This window comes from Homalodisca vitripennis, chromosome 8 (genome assembly GCF_021130785.1).
Source record: "Homalodisca vitripennis isolate AUS2020 chromosome 8, UT_GWSS_2.1, whole genome shotgun sequence".
Classification (NCBI taxonomy): domain Eukaryota; kingdom Metazoa; phylum Arthropoda; class Insecta; order Hemiptera; family Cicadellidae; genus Homalodisca; species Homalodisca vitripennis.
In genome coordinates this window covers 89,242,235-89,253,524 of record NC_060214.1, presented here as the reverse complement: position 1 = coordinate 89,253,524, position 11,290 = coordinate 89,242,235, and the positions used below count along the sequence as shown (strand labels likewise).

General features: G+C 34.5%; 1 non-coding gene across 1 annotated transcript; it reads left to right on the top strand.

Annotated features, from left to right (window-relative positions):
* The first annotated feature begins 10,025 nt into the window (after positions 1–10,025).
* On the top strand, positions 10,026–10,100 carry Trnad-guc. The gene has a single exon. It is a non-coding gene; the product is annotated as a tRNA-Asp (tRNA).
* The last annotated feature ends 1,190 nt before the right edge of the window (positions 10,101–11,290 follow it).

Sequence of the window (11,290 nt, the reverse complement as noted above, 5' to 3'; positions counted from 1 at the left end):
CTAGGCAGGAAATTCATGTGGTAAAAAAGTTTTGAGTGATATTACACTATACCTTAAGCTGATGGGCTGCCGTTGTTAAAAAAAAACACCGCTAAATATTAAATACCGTTGCCACACTTACACATGCTTGGAATAATGTAATGGGTTTTTGTTTGAAATTTATATCTTAATAACCAAAACACTCAGCGTACATTACTTTTATTACGTATTCTTGAAATGTGCTTGGAAAAAAATTAAAATTTATGTATAAAATTAATAACAAGTAGGTTTTTGTAATCTAATATGTATCAAAGTCAAAGCTGCAGGATTTGAATATAAATTCTATTTATACACATGCACATAATTTACTAAATTATAATATTTACTTTTTTGCAAATTTATTACAGCTTCAATAATATAAACTGCCTGCAAAATCATGTTCACTATTCATTTATGATAATTTTGCACTAAACAAACATATCTAAATTTAATTTTTATAACCACATTTGTAATACTCAACCATTTGTTTATTTTTATATTTTTGCTCATACATCATACATCCACTGGTCACATTATTTAACAACAATGTAGGTTACAATAGATTACCAGCCTCACAGTATTTTAAAACAAAACTTCAAGATTACCCAAAATGAAAATCCACAAGTGGTCGGTCTTCCAAATAAGATTACGCTTCAAATTACCACTAAACATTTTTTTCAGTGTTGTCAATAGCTGGAAAAAGTGTATCTTTTGGTCCAATTTGACCTTATTACATGTATGTTCGTCTCATATTCTTCTCTCGCCATTTCCTACAAGGAGGCATATTGACAACTGGGTTTATATACGGATTTGGCGTGATCTCTTGTGCGTCAATTAGTAATTTTGTAGGTTTTAGATACATGTAAAACCGTAAATACCAAGTGGAAAATAATTAACGTAGAACGACAGATAAATGACGCAACTAACGTCAGTTGCTCCGACACCATATTTATAAAATTATAACTTTACAGCATCTGAGTTTACTGAGAGGATACTGTTGCATATAATTGTACATTTACACGAACACAACTTGCATGAAATGCATAGTTAATTCAGAAGGTTGAATTTTTGGTTTTACTTAACTTATTTATTATTACCGTTTGTGCTTTAATAAACTAAATAGTCAATTTAACAAATTCTTAGAATTTGTTGAAACAACGGTGCATACGTACTATGCATTTAGTCTTGTATAAAAATAATAAAGAAAATAAGAAATCTGATTTTTTTAGAAAATATGTGTTTTTTTATAATTTTAAACGTTTTTTTTTTCACAAAGGTACTCAATAACCCGAGGATGTAAATATTATACATATAATATATATATGTATTAATATATATATATTTTTTTTTCAAGATAATTTTTTTTAATCATAGTAATACTTTAAAGTTTAGTTTTTGTTTAAATTATGGACAAGTGCAAATTTTAACACAGGACTGCGTTTAATATTTATGGCTATAATGAGAGTTGTAAACGTTTTAATAGATTTAATACATTTTAAGGTTTGGATGTAATTTACTTCCTGCTGTGAACTCCTTTCAGTTTTGAGTAATTTTATGTAAGGCAAATGTACAAAGCGACTGCTGCTGTTGACAGGTCATTGTAGTCTCTCAGGGTCACTGCATTGTACTGGCGTCTGTGGTTTGCATCCAACTAATGTCTTCTCTGGACCTTGTTTGGTCCTGACTACAGTCAACTGACTGTCCTGGTGGTTACAGTCTGCCACACTAACACAAGGTAGGAGTATTCTACACCATGTGTGGGCGTTACAGGTTCGCTGAGGTATCATAATGAGCTCAGTCAGACAATAATTTTGTATGTTAATATTACATTTTAGTTATAAATCATCTTCAATATCGATTAGACTGTACTCTTCATGTTTTGACTAATTATTTACTAGGCTAATATCTCTGAATCATTTCTGTATGATTTAAAATCGTCCTTGTAAACGTCTTATGAGATGTAAACGCAAATTGTTGTCCTTATTATATTCCAACGTAGTAAATATGTTTTCCCTTCTTATCCTCTTTTCCAAGTTAACCTTAAGACAGTCTAGGGATATCTATGTATATTTATGAGGAAACAATTATTATGATAGTCTGCGGTCTTTGATTCTAGATAAGGTTTTGTTAATAACGTAAAGACGATATCGATTTCACGGCTAACTCGCAAACCCGAATTATTTTAATTCTATTACAGGTAGATGGCCATCATAGTCTTTCTAACTTATTTGTGAAATAAGAAGTAAATATGTGTAATTTCTGGGACTATTAACGTAATAAAGTGACGATTTTGTCACAAATCACATCTTATTAGCAAACGAATTATTATGTTAATTGCTTATTATCTGTATAAAGTAATGGTTCCTACGACTGAAATATGATATTTGGGATTGGATTTAAAATTTGAGATTTCAAAAAAGTTTAAAATATAAAATAATTTTTTAAGATGATGTTTTTTTTTTATAAAATCACTTACTAATCTTAATTATTGTACAAATTACTAATTATAAATCACCATCAACTAATGAGATAAAGAAACTGATGTGTCAAAGACAGTAGGTTGGGTGGCCCAAGTTTAATTCGTCTAATATAGATAGTTAAGCCAAAAGTCTACTAGCAGTGCATTTTCATATTTCACCTGTCTAAATACTATAAACAGTTATGGTTGCAATGTTTTCAAATTTAGTACCACTTATTCCCTTGTTCATTCATATCTTAAGTTCTTTATTTAACCCTATTTCACACAAGGGATAGATCAATATATCTTTTATATTAAGTGTATAAAGGGTAGTATATCAACTGACAAAGGACGGTTATACTGCCTCAATCTTAACGTTATTCACCATAGTGATTTTGAAAGTAGTGTGATCGTAAAATCACTACTCAAAATTCTATAATTTACAAAATTGTCATATGACGTTTAAAATGGCATTTACTTCAGAAAGCTATTAAAACTGGTAAGCCTGGATTTTTCTGATACTGCGGCCAAACCAACAGTCACATTGTAAACCGTATGTTTGTTTTCTATTTAAAAGCACATATGGTATAAATGTATTTATTTTATTGTACTATTTACGTTTTGGCTTTTAAAAAGCGTAAATTTTAAAATACGTCAGATTTCCCACTCATTATTTTACCAACTATATGTTGACACTATTTTAGGTGATATCGTAATGAAGTTGTTAGCTTTGCATGGAGTTTAATGTGTTTGAGAAAATATTCATGGTTAGCTTTATTCATTAGAATAAATTATATTTAGAAATCGTCAAATTTTATGACATATTAATGCATATTATTACACACGTGCTGTTACGTGTGTTTAATTTGTTACAGCTAGTATTACATTGTTTTTTTTTTTTTTTTTTTTTTAATTCTTATATCAATTGAAAGGGCAGCCCATTTCACGTTCCGGGTACTTTTTAACCGTTATTTGCATGGTTCCTTGCGCACCGTACCCCGTACATCAGGTTTTAGGTCGTCTTCGTTGTCAGCTTGTCATCGTTGGACATGGGTAAGGGTCGAGCCTGGGTGATGATTTGTCAATCAGGGTAGGGGGGAGTCAAACTTCGAGTCAATCTTCTGCTTTTAGTATCTTTTGCAGAAAAAATGAGATAATATTATGTGTGTGTGTATTTTACAATGATTGGTTGGATTTGAAAATTTTGAAATACTTTTTTACAACAATAATATGAGCAACAACCACATCAAAACGTACAACAGATATTTTTTATAGAAAGGAAGTTTATTTAAGTGTACAGGATGAGTAAGTGATCAAATACGGGAAAGTATTAATTTGCTAACCTCTAACAGTGAGAATTATTCATTCTTACCCACATCGTCTCTTCACAATCGTTCGATGCTGCCTGCCATTGCCGTCATTGAGGCCTCTAGGTTATCTACTCCTTCCAATCATCCTACGGCGTCTCCAATATGTTCTACGGCAGGCAGCGCTTCGATTTCTGTGTCGGATGAAGAGGATGTTTCTGATTGGTACTTTTCATTAAAGTAGACGACGGAGGTGGCTGGCTCGGTCCCACCCTCGTCGACTGATAGTCCACGTCTGCTGAATCTGAAAATTATATATCAAAATATTATTCATTGTCGTTATTATTGAAAGTTCATTAATTATATCTAGTCTAACATATTGATCCAGTTGAAGTACAGAAATGATAATAATGAGCGCAGGAAAGACCCTAAACGTTCTAAATTCTTCTTAAAAGGTATGTTCGTACCTGCGGTGGACGTAGACCATGCCTCAAGGATGGGGATGTGCCGCTCGCCACCACACCCCCTGCAATTTGTGCTGGAGTCAAGGTTTGTAGGAATTCGAACATTTTTTAACGGTGTTTATTCAACTACAAATAGTGCAAAAGTGAAGTTGAAACGTAGGCAATTGCTTAGAAACGATTTAACATTGTTTTTCTCTATTATTACATTTATCTGCGTTGTATTCACTTGAAGGTAAACAATTAGTCTACTTTTACATCAATTTTATAAGGTGGGAGTTTATTGTATGGTAAATTCTTTTTAAATATTTTTCTAGATTGGAACTATTATTAATTTTTGTTTCTTTATACATGGTTAATGTGAGATTGGAATGATTATTTCCCGATTAAGTTCTTGCACACTAAGTTTAAAAAAAGTAATGATCTTTAACAACAAGTTTAGTAGACCATTTAAACATTGTAAAAATAACCTAAATGCAGCAAATTTTAAAATCTTTATCTCCTTAATTTTAAAAAAAAATCAGACTATTAGTGTTGTGCGCTGAGTGTACGCCAAACCTATAAAATATAATTTCTGTCTATTTGCTTTTGCCCGCACGATATCCAGAATATTAACACGTGCAGGCTTTAAAATTGGCATGAAGCATAATTTAGTCTCCAAATGTACCTCCATGCCTAATTATAATCTATAGGAAATTTCAGACAGATGGAAAAGAAATTTACAATTGAAACTGAAATATTGTTTCTGTTGTGTGTCACATAACATAGAATTTTTCCTACGTAATATTTGTTTATGAGTTCCATGTGTTTCATAATTAGCTCATTCAGATATTAATTTGAAATAATATTATTAGATTTTAGTTATAAATCATCTTTAATATTGATTAGGTTGTATTTTTTAGAATCTGCCGAATTATTTTACTAGTTGAATATCTCTAAATTATTTCTGTGTTCTTTAAAATCCTCCTTGTACATGACATGTAAAACGCAAATTGTGTCCATGTTATTTCCTATTGTAGTAAATATAATTTCCATTCTCAACCTTTTTTCCACATTTATCTCAAGACATCCTAGGGCCATCTATGTATACGTATTAAAAAACATTGGTTTTGATAGTCTCCGGCCTTTAATTCTAGAACAGGTTTATTGATAACAGAAGCGACCCACCCGCTTCTTCGTTACAGTCTTTTATGATTTCTTACGATTTTAACTTAAAACATTATTTTGATCTATCTCGTAGAGTTTAGCTAACGTTTGCAATATGAGCGCAAAAAATGTGTTTATGTATGACTTGAAATTATCAGTGCTTCTTTAATGTATGAAGCATGTTATTATACATATTGGACCCGGCAAACGTGTTTTGCCACATAAATTCTTTTTAAAAATTATTTCAGTAAAATAAAATGAATGAAGTATGTGAGGATGTAGTGTATGAGAAGTAGAAACATGGAGTGCTGTAAACGATGACGGAAGATAAACATAACAAAACACGAAAAATTTATGTTATTTTATTCATCAAAACTTATTCTGTATAGTTACTGTTATCGCTAAAAGTATACGATGATATTATTATAAATAGCGGTCGCCCGCAACACTGCTCGCGTCGATGTCGGTTACACCTGCAATAAGCCTACCCAGGAAAGACGGAGAATTCCCAGGTGATTCCCAGGTCAATTCACAGACTCCGACATTAAGTCGACGACGCAGTCATTATCCGCAGCCTGCACAGATTGTCTTTCTGTGGATGTTAAAGTTGTTAATGATGAAAATATTTAAATGTAATTAATACTTAGTTTTCACTTCTGCCGGTAGTCCCGGAGTGCAACCCGTTGTTTTAGGATAGATAACTAAAGCGATTATTGTAGAGCTTCTCTATAAACAACATTTGACGTTAAATTATTTTAAGGTAACAAAATATACTGATGGTCGGGAGCTCCGACCCGTGATAGGGCAACGTAAGGAAGCCCATGCACAAAACATTCTTTTCTTAAATCAATTCCAACTAATTGAATGTTTGCCCCAGGGATTTGTTTATCGTTAGTGCTAGAGAAATTTTTACTAGAAATTGGAGCCTTTTGAAGGATTTAGGCAAATCAGTAGGGATCATGGGTATTCTTGGTATATGAGCTAATTCACCAGCTGCAGGGCCGGTGATAATATTCGCTACTGTTAAATTATCTTTTAGCTCCTTTATAAGAAGTCTCGTGGCATTACAAATGTTGGGGGGGGGGGGGGTTAAATTTCTGAGAAGCATTATCGGCATGCCAACTCCTAACGACATGAGGTGGTAGCCCAGCGGGGTTCAGAAAATTCCTGGGGGTAGTGCACTGCGTTCTCGATGTTAGTGACGGTGTTTATGGATTTATAGCACTTAACTTCACCCGGTACTTTATGCATAATTAAATTGTTTATTTTGTTGATTGTTTCCTTCCTGGGAGAAACTATTGCTCTACAACACAGTCAACGAAAATAATTTTGATGTAAGTTTTCGATGTTAGGATATATAGCATCTATCAGACTATCTAAATTATGGACTGTTTGGCCTAGAGACTCATCCAAAGTAACCTCATAATCAGTGCCAAAATATAAAAAAGGAAATATTCCTTCTCCAGGTTTTAGCAGCTGATGTGGAAAATTGCTATGCGTATTTCCATGTAGATGAGCTCACATATTGGTGGTCAAATTCAAATGTTGAACAGATGTCCAAAGGTGAGACGATTTTAAAACATGCCTTCATAATATCTGCTCGCGTACCTCCGTTGACGACTGGAAGCGTTTGTCGGAAATCTCCAGCAAATACAAAAGCGATACAAACCGTGACATTAGAAGAGCTTTGGAGGTCTTTTAAAAAGTGCATTCATCCCATATTACCAAAGACGCGTCTTGCAGCAACTTCCCAAGAGGCCCTTTTATTCCGAATAGAGCACGTAGACCGTTGATCTAAAGATACGGATAGCGTGATTTTAAACGTAGAGTAAGCAGTTTTTCCTTCTTTCAAGAGAGTTGCAGCAATTGCTGACGCAGCAACTGCAATCGCTATCTTCCCTGATGGCCGTATCTTAGCAAGTATCAAAATTTGTGAGAAAAGTCTTTCCGGTGCCTCCTGGTGCGTCCAAAAAAATAATCTCCCCATGTTATTGTTCACGCTGTCCACAATAGTGTCATAAGCATGTCTTTGATCTGGTAGTAATTTTGGAACATTGCCATTAACAAACGCTGTTAGATAATTTCTATTACACTGTTGTACCATTGTGTTAATAGTATTATTCTGGGTACGAACGGGAGAAGGTAATCCAAAATCACTTAAATTTTTGTCGTTTAGTTCTACAAGTTTGTTTTCTATTTCAAATAATCTTTCATTATAAATGATTTCAGTGAGGGGTAACGTGTTATCCTGATTTTGTTGTCTGATACGATGTCTAATATCTTCACAGAACTGATCTTTGAAAGTATCTTATAACTTCAATGGTTGACAAAATAAAAGTATAATTACGAACAACTCTCTTTTTTTGACAATGTGATAATGAAGCTTTGCTTAAAGTATTACCCCAATGGCCCTCGTTTACAAGTAAACCTCGGTCACGGCAAGCTGATTGATACGTCTCTTTTACAATACCGTTGACATTTTTAAGGTATGCGAATGAGATCAGACCGCGTACGTGGTGCAGTAGAATCCTAAGATAAAAACACTCTGATTGGGATGGATGGATCCCGTAGACGCTACCTAAAGCGACATCTTTTTTATTCCCGGATGTCCAACTACATCTTCACCACGCCTCTTTCTAGTGAATTTATTATTTGCCCATGTATAGTAATGCGGGACTTCATGACACAGAAGGAAGTTTATTTAAGTATTCAGGATGAGTAAATTATAAAATAAGGGAATGATTCATTTGCTAACTTCTACCTGCGACAATTATTCATTCTTACCTGTATTTTCTCTTCATAATATCTCAATACTGCCTATTATTGCCACCATTGATGCTTGTGAATGATCTTCGCGATCCACAATTCCACTGGCATCTCCAACATGCGTTGCTATGACAGGCAGCGGTTCACTTTCAGAATCCGATGAAGAGGAGTCCAATTGGTATCGGGGATTAGCATAAACGACGATGGTGGCTGCCTCAGTCCTACCCTTGTCAGATCGTCTACGTTGACTGTATTTGAAAATCATATAACAAAGTGTTATTCATTTCCGTTATTGTTTAAAGTTTACTGATAAAATCTAACCCAACAGTTTTATCCAATTGAACTATAGGAATAATTATGAGTGCGGGAAGGACAATAAAATTTCTAACTTCTTCTTCTCTTTCTTACCTGAGGTGGACGTAAACGAGACCTTCAACAATGAGGGCCCCCTCCAGCACACCACCTACAATTTGCGTCGGAGTTAGATTTTTTAGAAGTCTAGCATTTTAGAAAGGTTTTCAGCCGATTTCAGTATAAAAGTTTAAGTTAAAACGTGGGCAATTGCTTATAAACCTGATTAGCATTGTTGTTCTCTGTCTTTAAATTTTGTATGCATTGTATTCATTTGAAGGTAAATAATTACGTTTGCAAGATTTATATAAGGTAGAAGTTTACTGTACAGGTAAATAGTTTTTGAATTTTTACTGAATTTATCTTTTGTTATTTTTTTATACATGGTTCATGTCAGATTGGAAAAATTATGTTCCAAATAATTTTAAACAGTAATGATCTTAAACCGCAAATTTAGTAGATGATTTTAACAATTTAAAAATAAAAGAAACACAGAAAATTTAAAAATCGTCATCCCATTAATTTTTTACAGATAAATCAAACTGCTAGTTTTATAGGCTGAATGCACGCAAAGTTTGTAACATATAATTTCTGTCTATTCGTCTCTGCCCGAACGACATCTCGAATATAAACTTATCTAGAGACTTTAAAATTGTCATGAAGCATCATTTATGCCTAAATGCAGACTATACTAAATCTCAGACAGGTGGAAAAGAAATTTACAATCAAATATATTATTTGTTTTTTGTTTCATATTACACAAAATTTTCCTATGTAGTGTAAATCTTTTATGAATTACACGTGTTTTTCTACAATTTTCTCAGTCATATATTAGTTTTTATGTTATTTTTGGATTTTAGTTATAAATCATCTTCAATATCGAATAGGCTGTACTTTTCAGGATCTTCCCCATTATTTTTCTACATAGATATATCTCTAAGTTATTTCTGTATGCTTTAAAATGCCCTTGTACATAAGATGTACATGCAAATTGTTGTCTATATTATAATATAGTGTAGTAAATATGTTTTCCCTTTTTATCCTCTTTTCAAAATTTACCTTATTACCTCCTGCGGGAATTTATGTATAGCCTATGTATGAGAAAACATTGATTATGATAGTCTGCGCCCTTTGATTATAGAAAACGTTTAATTATTACGTGAAAATTATATCGGCAAATCACATTTTATTAACAAATAAATTAATATTTTGGGTAATTCTAAGCAATATATGGGTCAACCTCGATTTTTCTCATATTACAATATAATGGTTGAGCCGGGGCTCAGTTTGGCAATTTATTTTTGTCTATTATTTTCCCACCTCGGCCACTCTTGTCAGTCGGTGGGGGAGTCACTCCGTCAAGTATTGATTTTCTGCCTGGTTGGACTGATTGGTTGAGGTCAGCTGGTTTGACCTTGACTAGTTTACCGACCAGCTGTTCACCGGCACCGGCACCGGCTACTGTTCGGAGCGGTCAGACTGTTCGGAGACACGTTCGGAGAAGCTACTGCGTTTGCTGTCCTCGGTAGTATAGTGGTCAGTATCCCCGCCTGTCACGCGGGAGACCGGGGTTCGATTCCCCGCCGGGAGCCACATTTTGTTCCGAGTTAGTGAAAAATACAGGAGGCCTCGGAAGCGTTGCCCCTCCCAAACACGGAGCAAATTCATAAAAAAAAAAATCACATGCCACTAGTGGGGAAGAGAGACAAAGAGAGACAAGATCATAAAAAAAAAAAACATCACATGCAAAATACAATTACTTCAGCACCACGGTGCACCGCGTAACTTAGAGAGACAAATAAGAGACAATCAATAGAATTTCGAAATAAAATATATAGATAAATAAAACATTTCCATAAAATACAATTACTTCAGCACCACGTGCACCGCGTACTTAATAACTAATAACAACAATCAATAGATTCCAATAAAGACAATAACATAATAATAGAAACAAAATAATAAATAAATAATAAATATATACTAAATAACATAATATCAGGTACGGCAGTAGTAAATCTAAAAATTTTATTAACAGTAATTTTTATGAACTTAAAAGGTTGTAAATTTCTAGCCCACTAATTTTAAAAAGTAATTTGGTTTCAAGTTTGTAGCCGAAAATTAAAAAAAAATATTTAAAGCCAATTTTCGAAGGAGGCGGGGGGCTTTAGTTGCCTCCACGAATCCGAATTAAAGATGAAATCCTCCCCTTCAGTTCATGTAACTAAACTAAATAATACTGGCTAATTTATCTGGCCCTCCTCCAGATCTAACATCTGGCAGCGCTCCATACAAGCCTATCCTCTCAAGGGGTGGTATAAGATAAAAAAACATTTCTGATCCAACCTTGTTCCAGAAGAGAAATTAATGGGAGCACTACACGGTTGGATGCCAATAATAGCGCTGGCAGGGCGCGGGCATTCAGTTGGTTTCAGTGCTGTGGGCAGACCTCGCCGCATCAGTCCCGCTGACGGCACTCACGGGGACCCTGCCGAAAAGTCGGGAATTAGCCAAGTGGGAACGGGACGAGCAGCGAACAGACAGCAAACGCAGTAGCTTCTCCGAACGTGTCTCCGAACAGTCTGACCCGCTCCGAACAGTAGCCGGTGCCGGTGCCGGTGACAGCTGGTCGGTCGTAAACTAGTCAAGGTCAACCAGCTGACCTCACCAATCAGTCCAACCAGCAGAATAAAATCATACTTGACGGACTTGACGAGTTATCCCCACCGACTGACAGAAGTGGCCGAGGGTGGAAAATAATAGACAAAAAATAAATTGCCGCC